The sequence below is a fragment of the Rhincodon typus genome, chromosome 24 (genome assembly GCF_021869965.1).
Source record: "Rhincodon typus isolate 14 chromosome 24, sRhiTyp1.1, whole genome shotgun sequence".
Lineage (NCBI taxonomy): Eukaryota > Metazoa > Chordata > Chondrichthyes > Orectolobiformes > Rhincodontidae > Rhincodon > Rhincodon typus.
The window spans coordinates 37,631,748-37,644,087 of NC_063355.1; positions in this window are offsets into that span (position 1 = coordinate 37,631,748).

Sequence of the window (12,340 nt, forward strand, 5' to 3'; positions counted from 1 at the left end):
CACATGGCATACTCAATAAATATTTTTTTTCCTATCTGGCATCTTTACTAAATAATTCACCTGACTTAACTTCTTCTCAATTTGATAGGAACCACTAAACCTTGCTTTAAAAGGATCTCCTACCACTGGTAACAGCACCAATACTTTATCCCCATGGACAAATGTACAAAATTTTAATTTCTTACCTGCTTCTTGCTTCATTAGATGCTGTGTCACCCTCAAATGTTGCCTGGCAAATTCACCAACTCTGTTTAATCTTTCTCTCACTTCAGATACATAGTCCAACTGTGAGGTCTCTGACTTCGGACCTATCAACTTTTCCTTGATTAATTTTAAAGGCCCTCTCACTTCATTTCTGAATATCAATTCAAATGAAGTAAACTGAGTCAATTCATTTGGGGCATCTCTAATAGCAAATAATATAAATGGGATATCTTTATCCCAATCATTTGGGTAATCCTGGCAATAAGCCCTCAGCGTGGTCTTTAGGGTCTGATGCCATCTTTCAATGCTCCCTGGGTCTCAGGGTGGTACGCACTTGATTTAAAGTATTGGATGCCTAAACTATCCATGACCTCCTTAAATAATTTGGCAGTAAAATTGGAGCCTTGGCCTGACTGAATCTCCTTGGGTGGTCCATAATGGGTAAAGAAAGCAAGCAACTCCTCCACAACCTTTTTTACCTTGACATTCCGTAATGGAATTGTCTCCAGAAATCTGGTAGAAACATCCATTATGGTTAGCAAGTACTGTTCCCACTTTTGGTTTTAGGGAGGGGACCTACACAATCAACCATAACACGTGTGAAAGGTTCTTCAAATGTGGGAATTGGCATCAAAGGTGCTGCTTTTGTTACTGCCTGTGGCTTTCCTTCCATCTGACACATATGACAGGTTCGGCAAAATTCAACCACATCTTTATGCAATCCAGGCCAATAGAAATGCTTTTGTATCTTAGCCTGAATCTTTCTCACTTCTCGATGATCTCCTACAGGTAATTGGTGTGCTACCCACAACACAATCTGGTGAACTTGCACCCATTTCTCCTCTGCACTAACCTGCCGTGGTCCACATTTCCGACTTTGGATTTTATCTTCAATATAATAACATTCAGGAATATAATTTGATTCCTTTTCCAAGTAAGCTTTATGATATAAATCTTTTATTGTCTCATCTTTTTGTTGTAACTCCAGTAATCTTTCAGAACTAAACTCCTCTGCCAGACCCTCTACCTGCTTAGGTTCTTCCTTTATCATTTCATCAAATAGGGTGTCAGCTAACTGGACCACAACTCCTTCGTCTTTCTTTTTGGTTTTCCCTTCTTGTTTTAACTTATGACTGTGGGATCTTGTCACCATACAGTTTGGAAAAATTTCAGGGTATTTTTCTGCTAACTCTTCAATTCCCTGGTTTTCTTTCAGCTTCTCTACTACAATAGGCATCACTCCCATCTTTGATCCAGCTAGGTCGTTTCCAAGAACAGACTATATTCCTGGAATAGACACTCTTTCAATCACTCCCACTGTCACTTCCCTAGTCTTGATTGAACTACCCAGCCTTCTATTACACAGGGGAATGCTAAATCTCCCTCCATTTATTCCACAGATTATCACTGCCATGGGTAACATTTCAGAAGGAGTGCAAATACTTTTATCTCTTACTATTAGAGACCGGCCAGCTCCCATATCTCTCAATATTTTAACTCCTTTACCTTCTCCCCCTGTTCTTCCTGAGTAAACCTTACCTACAGGGGTGAAGTCTTTGAAGATATCGGACACCATTTCACTATCCAGCCCATGACTAGGAAGTCCACTCTCTTGTAGCTACTTGACTTCTCTTGGGATTTCCTTTACTACCTCAACTAATCCCACTGGTTTAGCTTCTTTTTCCCAGTGCCTCTCTTAATCTACCAGCACTGTGACTTTGTGTGTTCCCAGTGTGATCTAATTTTTGATTTTCATTGAAGGATCTCCCTTTTTCCCAATTTCCATCCCTCATGGCTGTCGGAAGCTAGATTTTGATTTATGCACCAATACGTATTTGTTCGCCATCTCTGTAGTTCTTCTCATTGTTTTAGCTTTCTGTTCCTCAACATGAGTTCTTATCATTTCTGAAAGTGAGTTTTTGAACTCCTCCAGCAGAATAATCTCTCTAAGATCCTCATATGTCTTTTTTTTATCTTTAATGCTCTCACCTACCTATTGAAGTTGCTTTGTTTAGTTTTTTCAAACTCAACTTAAGTCTGACCTGGTTCCATTCTTGCAATTCTGAAACATTGTCCATATGCTTCTGGTACCAATTTGTAGGCACTCAAAATAGCCGGTTGTACTTCTTCATATTCTCTTGACACCTCCTCTGACAGCACTGCAAATACCTGACTAGCCCTGCCTATCAACTTGGTCTGAATTAACATTACCCACATTACTCTGGCCAGTTCATCTGTCTAGCCAATTTCTCAAAGGAAATGAAAATGGCTTCTACATCTCTTTCATTGAATTTTGGTAATGTTTTGACGTATTTGTTTATATCCCTACCAAGTCTTTGGCTACAATGGGTTTGCTCATCATCACTTTCCTGCTCACTAAACCTATCTTCTACCTTCATTTCCATCCTTTCAAATTGACTTTCCTGTTTAATTTGCAACACCTGAATTTCAAACTCTCTCTCTTTTTCTCTTTCGTTCTTTTTCTTCTTGTCTTTCCTCTGCTTGTAACTGTAATTCATTCCATTTCAGTTCCTTTTCTTCTCTTTTTCCCTTCCCAACTCCAATTGTCTAATTTTCAATTCAAGTTTTTCTAACTCCACTGCACTTGCCTGTTTCTTTGATATACCTAAATGCTTGACCAGCTCTGTTACAATTTCAGCTTTCCTCTTATCCCTAGTTAATCCTAATTCTAGCCTCTTTATTAAATCTGAAAGTACATCCTTCCTCTGTCTTTCTAAATTTTCTTGACAAATTTGGGAAGCCCCAGAACCTCTTTAGCAATGCTAAGAGCCATTTCCCCCACTTTTGATTTAACTAACCGAAATTAAACTGATTTTTCCACTTCTCACCTCGGTTTTATTTAAAGATCTAGGACACTAATCACCAAGTCTGTTTAAATCCGTGCAAATCCATTCAGATTTCCTATATGAACCAGCCAGATACCAGACTCGAGACCCTTATCTGTTATTAAGCAGAGGTCAACCCCGCCTCTTATACTAAAACCGAAACACCCAGAGAAGCTCGCCTTGACCTGTTATCTGTTCAAGGAAGTGTGAAAAGTGGTATAACCTGCCTCTCACCATACCCAATCTGTTATAAAGAAGTGGTTAAATAAAATAAAAACCTTTCACTCACTCTATAGTCAACAAGTAACTATTTATCTAACTCTAACAGTGAACAAATTAACAGAACTACTAACAAACCAAACAATTCCCGCTTAACTACCAACTAATCCCGAATAAATCAAAATTCTCTTGGTATGCTGTTCCAATAAATACAAGTATCACTTATATAAAACAAAATAATAATAAACTAAATTAAAACTTAATCTGTTGAAATTATAGCCAGGATACGTCTTCTGGAATGCTCCATGCCCTCTCTGCTGATCCTCAGTCAGGAACAACTTTCTCTAACAAATTCTTGTGTTGGGAATATTAACTAATTTTGCTGCTGCACCTTTAGTTTAGATGATGGTACTCTGAGAGCTTAGAGAATTCTGTGAGAGCCAGTGATTCATTTTTGTATAGCTTGGAGCTGTTCTCTTGGCAGATGACTGTTGACTCTTACACCAATTTTCAAATGCCTTCTTCTTTTATAGCCTCAAAGACGTATTAATTTCTTACAATACGATTGGTCCTAGGTTGTCAAAACCATCAGATTTAAATTTAATTGAGTTTTGGTATCTAGGGCCTAGTTTAAATTAATTGGCTAAATTCAGAAACCTGTTGCCTTGGTAAAAATGCTGCTTTGTCTGCTAACAGTATTGTCTTTTAAAGCAATGTTTCAATTTCAAGAACTCTCTGTGCATCTGCTGTCACCTGCAGACTTTTTTTTGTCTCGAAGCCTTAAAAAAACACATCATCTTTTAAAGAGACCACACACTCTTCTCCCCTATCATTTTACAAACTTAAAATTCCAACATCCTGCCTTCCAATCTGCAAATACTCAACCGGATTTTACTACACAGGAAAAACCCAGCTCGTTCACTAATGTCCTTTAGAGAGTGAAACTGCCATCCTTACCTGGCCTGGCCTACAGGTGACTCCAGACTCTCAGCAATGTGGTTGAGTCTTAATTTCTCCTGGGCAATTAAGGATGGGCAATAAATGCCAGCCTAGCCAGTGACACCCTCATTCCATGAATGAACAAAAAAAAGACAGCTAATGATCTTCTGGATGTGGATGCTGGTGGGATGGTAGGTGAGGTATTGCTGTTGTGGAAGGGAAGAAAGGGGTGAGGGCCAAAGTGTGGGAGATATCAATTATGGTGCTGGGGAATCCTCAGTTGAGGAAGAAGGTGGACATTCTGGAGGCCCCCTTGTTGAATTTGGCATCATCAGAACAGAATAGGTAAATATAAGCTGCTCTTTAACATTTTTGGAGTACATTCTTCAATGATGAAATGCTTTGCCATGTTATAATGAGCCACGTATATGTGCAAACAGTTGTTAGGGCTGCATTTGCAGAATGACCCCAGGGGTAAGTAATAGAGGGGTAACACTCTCAATAAAGTAACACTTCAATTCAGTGATAGATCCCTCATTATAGCTGTGCTACTTTCCAGATGAAATTAGTTTGCTCCTGCTGGCGGTTGCTATGGGTATGTGCCTCTCTGTTACAGCTTCAGGTTGGTGAGTCACGAGCTGTGAAGTTGGAAACGAGCTGTGTTTGTTTTATGCATCTCAAGGTCGTTTCACTTGCAGCTTGCTTCAGCCTTGAGGAAATGAGGTGGAAAGATATTCCTGGCTACACAGTTGGGGAGAAGGCAGTGGGTAACAGATTGCAAGTGGTTCACTTACAGACATCCGGAATCGTTGCCATAGATCGAAATTAAAAACACGTCGACAAAGTGAAGACCGAAATCTTACAGATTCACTGTGATTAATGCCTTGTGATAGTTTCAAACCTAATCCAATTGTGACTCAAGGGAGCCAAAACCCCATGGTGACTGAAGACAGAATTATAGCTGATCAAAAGAAAAATAAATAGCTAATCAAAAGAAAAAACAAACCATCAAATTCTATAATATTTTAACGCTAAGTATTCTGTAGCATGGTGTTTATATTACTGGATAATTCAGAGGCATGCATTAATGCAAGGGGCGGGATGTTTTGGTGGCAGTGTTTGAGATGGTAAAAGAGTTGCCGGGTAACAGCTCCGTGCACAGATAATAAGAACAGCCGATGCTGGAGTCAGAGATAACACAGTGTGGAGCTGGAGGAACACAGCAGGCCAGGCAGCATCAGAGGAGCAGGAAAGTTGACGTTTCGGGTTGGGACCCTTCTTCAGAAATGGTTCTGTGCAGCCATTCTACGTTCAGCAGGATGATATGGGTGAGTCTGGGGAGGAAGTCTTGCCTTAGAGAGGGAAAAGGGCATGTGCCTCTGATGAACATCAAGGTAAAGTCACCACAGTCCTGGGGCTAACACAGTTTGGAGCAGGAGGAACACAGCAGGCCAGGCAGCATCAGAGGAGCAGGAAAGCTGATGTTTTGGGTCGGGACCCTTCTTCAGAAATCTGCTTGGCCTGCTGTGTTCCTCCAGCTCCACACTGTGTTATCTCAGACTCCAGCATCGGCAGTTCTTACTATCTCATTGTCCTGGGGCTGCTAGAGAGGGAGAGAGGGAGAGATTACTGGTGGTGGTTTAACCCGAGGGTCACCACATCTCAGGTGAGAGGAAAGGTTGAGAAGGAGAGTCCTTCATGTTGACCTCAGCCAGTGCGGGAATTGAACCCATGCTGTTGGCATCACTCTGTGTCAACAAACTTGCCCATCTGGAATGGGACTCACCCTGCCAGTGGGTAAACTGGTGGGGATAGGGGACAAAGCACCTTAATAATGATTCATCAGCCTCTGAAGAACCTTGAGATGTGGGCAGGCTGCCTGAAGCCTCCACTTTCCTTTCCAGGAGACAGGTCAGTCTGCATTTAATAAGCACTCCAACTTCAAATACAATGGCATCAAAATTCTGTCCATAAAGTTCATATTTAAGCAAGACAACTGGGGCATTCAAATTCAGTTACATAAGAAGATAAGAACTAAGAGCAGGAGTAGGCCATTTAGCCCCTTGAACCTGCTCCACCATTTAGATACAATCGTGGCTGATCACATCTCAGCCTCAAATGCACTTTCCTGCCAGCTTTCCATATCCCTAAAATTTGTCTATCTCTCCCTTAAATTTACTCAGTATCCCAGCATTCACTGGGGTGGGCCAAGCATAAATTGAAAATAACTGGCATGAAAACCTAGGATCAGTGATGGTGACCATCATAAAAATTCATCTGATTCAGTAATGTCTGCAGCAGAAGGGATATCGTCCATCCTTACTCAATCTGGCCTTTATGTGACTCCACATTGCAATGTGGTTGACTCTGAAGTGGCCTACCCATGAAGGTAGCTCAACTTCTAAAGGGCAATTAGGGATGGGCAATAAATGATGACTTTGTGAGTGACACCGAAATCCTTTGAAGGGAAGAATACATAAAGAGCATATTATAGTTGAATTGAAAGATCTCATCATCTCTGTGGTGCCCAGTAGGCTTCAAAGAGCTTCAGGCATCCAGTTAATAGCTGAAAGGATATGACCAGAGTTACTGCTTTGAAACTTTCACTGTATCAAATTACTAAACACCCCTATTAACTAAACACTATCTTATTTTAGTCAGCATCTAATACTTTAAAATACTGAAAGTGACGTTACCTTGTTACTCCATCACAATCTCTATGGAATTATAGTCCTTTTAGCAAACAATGCACAGTAACTCCCAGCTTCCAAAGGGTTGCCATACTCATGCTTTGTTATGTTGAAACTTGGAGCAATTGTCCCGAGGTACATTTTCAGTTTCTTAAATCCATAGTAAATTCTGCTTCAATTTTCTATTCGGGTTCACTAATGTCCTTTAGAGAAGGAAACTTTTGTCTTTACCTGGTCTGGCCTACATGTGACTCCAGACCCACATCAATGTGGTTGATTCTTAACTGCCCTCTGGGTAATTAGGGATGGACAATAAATACTGGCCCAGGCAATGACGCCCTCCTCCTATGAATGCCAGGACAAAGCTCCTGAAACGCACAGATGTATATGGATGTGTTTCTGTGGCTAGTGATCATTCACCTACAGCATTCAGTCAAGGTATCTTGCAAAACCAAACAGCCTTTCAAGCCGACTGTCCACACAGAACCTCTGCTCGCTGTCTGTGATATTTATTGATTCGTAAGGAAACCTGTAGTCTGACATTAAAAGTGGTTCCCTCTGCCATCTCAACAGAGGCGAACTGAAACACCTTAACCTTGGTTTCATGTAGAACTAATAACTGGCCAGCTTTGACTTCATTTTCTTTCAACTTAGAAACAAATAGTTCGTTGCATGACTGTGTGTGACTCTGTACCATTAATACCTTTCTGGGTCTTTGAGAGACTCATAGTCTACTGATTGAAAACTGCTACCAATGTCTCTAAGCACATTCTCGGTAGAACTTTGATGTCTAACAACCAAATTAGCCAAGCTTACTGTCAGTTAGATTGAAACCTCTCATTAACTCTAAAATTAAAGCTACAGTCCCAGAATATAATAATGTTATAAATCTCATAATGGCAACATAAATCAAAATGAGGGGATACATTTGTTTACAGGCCAATAGAAATGATTTATCTTTCACAGTGTAGATCTTCAAATCTTTTGCATAGGTGGGAACCTTCACAAGTAATCATCAACATTGACAATTTCTCAGGCAACTGCTCCAAACGCCACACACTCCCAGCAAATTCTACAAATGTTGACACAACGCTGGGACCCTCTACAAATATTCTTACATTCCCAACAATTATAACAAATTTGACATTGCCCCAGACACCCTCATTACTGTGTAAATCTACACCAGTAATGACACAATCCTAAAATCCAGACAGTCCCCAGGGAGAACATGTCAGCATTGCAGAAAAAGTTTGTTTTGTTGTAACTGACGTTACGACACAGAGGGTGTGAGGCATTGAGGTGAGAGGTAGTGGAGGTGTGAAGAGATTGGGGTGTGAGGCACTAAAGGTGACAACGAGGCAGTTGAGGATGTGAGGGCAGAGAATGTAAGGCACAGGGTGTGAGGCACCTGAAGTTGTAAGGCAGACATGCGAGGCAGTTCGAGGTGTGAGACAGTTGGGGAGGTGAGACAGTTGAGGGTATGAAGCATTTGAGGAGGGGGGTAATTGAGGAGAGAGGCAGAAATATGATGCAGTTGAGGATGTGAGACTTTACTAAAACTTATAAGGACTGTAGAATTCCATGCATCAGAAAAGCATTAGTGAAAGCCTGGAGCAGTTTGTATATTGATCCCTTGACCATGGAGACCCAGGGAGTGGAGAGAACTTCTAAACAGGCGGTTCCATTCTCATAAATATTAGTCTGTAGAACATTTTGAAAATAAAACGTGAGAGATTTATAAATGCTAAATACACCCTGTGTACTGACCAGCCCTAGTTCTGGTTAAGCCAGGTCATGATTTTAAAATTCTCATCCTTGTTTTCAAAACCCTCCATTGTCTTGAGATAGTAGGAACTGCCAATGCTGGAGAATCTGAGATAACAAGGTGTAGAGCTGGATGAACACAGCAGGCCAACTGCTGTGTTCATCCAGCTCTACACCTTGTTACCTCCATTGTCTTGCATTTCTTTACATCTGTAATCTGCTCCTCTGTCCCCACAACCCTGTGAGATACCTGCCTTCCTCTAATCTGGCCTCTTCAGCATCATTGATTTTAATTACTCCATTTTTGGCCATGCCATCAGCTGCCTAAGGCTTAAACTCTGGAATTCCCTCCTGAAATTCAAGAGTTGCATTTCATTTCCTCCTTTACACTTTTTAAAACTTGCCTCTTGGAATGAGCAACAGCCTTAACATGCATTTTGTGCCTCACTGTCATATTTTGATTCTTAATGCCACTGGGCGGTGCCTTGGGACGTTTACTATGGTAAAGGTGCTACATAAATGCAAGTCATAGTTGTTAAGCCTTCAATGCATTCAAACATTTTGAACACTTTATAAAACAGCAATTTTACAAACATTATTCATTGTTCTGAGGAAGGGTCACTGGACCCAAAACGTTACCTCTGATTTTTCCTTCACAGATGTGCCAGACCTGCTGAGCTTTTCCAGCAACTTCTGTTTTTGTTCCACTCATCCAACTCTTGCAGTTGCATTTCTTACCATTCTGTGGTTAGAAGTCCTATGTTCTATTGATAAATTTTCTCTCAATACCAAATTGATATTTTAATGACTAGCCAAAAGAGGTGGAATATTAAATTGAGACGTGATATGAATGGAGTGATCCCAATTTTAGTCTCATAGCATGCCCATCGTAAAGAGAACTTCCTGTACACTAATGGTACTCTGAGCACAGCTGGGCAAGTGGATTTTCCTTCCCTTTTCATGTGACTAGACCTCATTCCATATCTTTCTGGTGGTTTCACTGAAGTGGAACTTAACACATTTTCCTCTTTCTTGGCACCAACAAAATAAGGCAAGGCAGAAGCCGTTCAGAGCAAACTTGCTTTTAGTTTCGTTCTTTCGTGGGCTGTGGGGATTACTGACAGCGAGACAACAGCCTCGTGGTATTATCACTGGGGCTGTTACAGGTACTGTTCTGGGCACCTGAGTTCAAACCTCTGTCATGGCAGATTTTGAAATTTGAATTCAAAAAGAAAATCTCTGATTAAGAGTCTGAAGATGACCACAAATCCATTACTGGAGCAGATGCTGGAATCTCTATTGAAAACAGCAAATGCTGGAGGTCAGAGTGGGTCAGACAACATTCATGGAAACAGTGCAAGCTAATATTTTGAGTCTAGATGACTCTTCATCAGAGTGGCTCCAGACCCACAGCAATGTGGTTGATTCTTAACTGCCCTCTGGGCAGTAAATGCTGGCCTTATCATTGATGCTGTGGTCCTGTGATTGAATTTTTAAAAAGTCCAGCATTTACTCCCTGTCCCTAATTACCCTTGAACAGAGTGCCTTGTTCTGAGGACAGTTGAAGGTCAACCACATTGGTATGGGTCCGGAGTCACATGTAGGTCAGACTGGACATCAGCAAACGAGTTGTATTTTTAAGACAAATGATGATGCATTTGTTTTTGAGATTGACTTTCAATTCCAGACTTGCTAACTGAATTTAGTGGCTGTGGTGGGATTTGAACCGATGTGCCTCAAAGTACCTGGGACTCTGAATTACTAGTCTCGTCACATTATCATTGCTGAATCAGACCCTGCTGTGCCTGCCATTGGCAAGCTTTAATGCTAAGATATCTTCCTTTAATTGCGCTGAAGTGCCTTGCTGGCCCATCTCAGTGGCACTTCTAACACCAGTGTGGAAGGCACTATTATGCATTGAACCTATCTAAATTCTCCATGACACAGAGTATATTAGATAGCTGTCCTCAAGCAAGGTATTGGTTGGGCCTTCATGAACTATTAGCAACACGTTGCGTATGCATGAGTAATCTGATGACATTAATATTTTATTTTATTAGCAACAAAGAAATCTTGAAAGCAATGAAGACTGCTTAGGCTTGGCTGATCTCCTAGCTTGTATTGATTCCCAGTTCTGCTTGTGCTAATACAGGAGTAATAAGAACCACCATGCAAGCTGTTCATTAAACTAACAATTTCCTGCTCCAAAACCTCAGGCATTAGACCCATTACTAGGCCCTTTACTTTCGAATGAACAATCGATTTTCTGAAAAAGATACAGAACGAGCTAAGAAACTAGGATAAATCACTTGACATATAAGACGCCAGGTTGTAACTCAGGAAGTGAGTTGTGAGGAGAAGGTAAGCAGACTACAAAGGAATACAGATAATCTAAGTGAGTCTGAGTCAGGCAGATGGAAAAGTGGACTTGCCCATTTTACTCGGAAGAATAGAATATAGCTGGTGTGGTTAAGAAGTCATTTAGCATGCTTCCCAACATTGCTCAGACCTTTGTGCGTGGGAGTTGGGATGTTATGTTGGGGTTCTACAGGACATTGGTCAGGCCTCTTCTGGAGTACTGTGTTCAGATCTGGTCTCCCTGTTATAGGAAAGGTATTATTAAACTGGAGAGGGTTCAGGGGACATTTGCCAGGATGGAAGGTTTGAGTTTTGCGGGGAGGCTGGATAGGCTAGGACGTATTTTGCTGGAGTGTAGGAGGTTGAGTGGTGGCCTTGTGGAGGTTTATAAAATCATGAGGGGCATAGATAATGTGAATGGCATCTAAAGTGGGAGATTTCAAGACTGGAGGATGAATTTTTAGGATGAGAGGAGAAAGATTTAGAGGGGACATGGGGGGGGTGCAATTTTTTGAATGGAGGGTGGTTTGTGTGTGGGGTGGGCTTACAGAGGAAGTGATGGATAGGGTGCAGTTATAACATTAAAAAGACATTTGGAAAAGTACATGAATGGGAAATATTTGGAGTGATATAGGCCAAGCACAGGCAGGTGGGTCTAGTTTAGCTTGGGATTACGGTTGTCACGGACTGGTTGGACCGAAGGGCCTGTTTTTGCGGTCTATGACTCAATAAAAACAGCAAGTTGTTGAGATAGAGAGAGATTGCAGAATACTGTGGTACAGAGGGATTTGGCTGTCACATGAAGTTAGCATGCAGGTATGGCAATTGATTGGAAAAGCAAGGGAAATGTTCGTAGTTATTGCAAGAGGAATAGAATATAAAAGTAGAAAAGTTTTGCTTTAGTTTTACATTGTGTTGTTGAGAGCACATCTGGAGTGCAACAAGCAGTTTTGCCTCATTTAATAAAGGATGTAAATATATTAAAAGCAGTTCAGAGAAGGTACACGAACACCAACTAGCAACAAAAAGGCACGATCAATACTCACTCATCTCCATCCACATGGATAAGGAAAACCACCAGTTCGATTGGGACAACACCAGGATCCTAGGACAGGCCAAACAGGGACAAGCACGGGAATTCCTAGAGGCCTGGTTCTCCACTAAGAAAGTCATCAATAAACACATACAGCTAGACCCTATGTATACTCGAAACAAGGTGCAGAACTGGATGAACACAGCAGGCCAAGCAGCATTCGTAGGAGCAGGAAGGCTGACGTTTCGGGCCTAGACCCTTCATCATTTCTGATGAAGGGTCTAGGC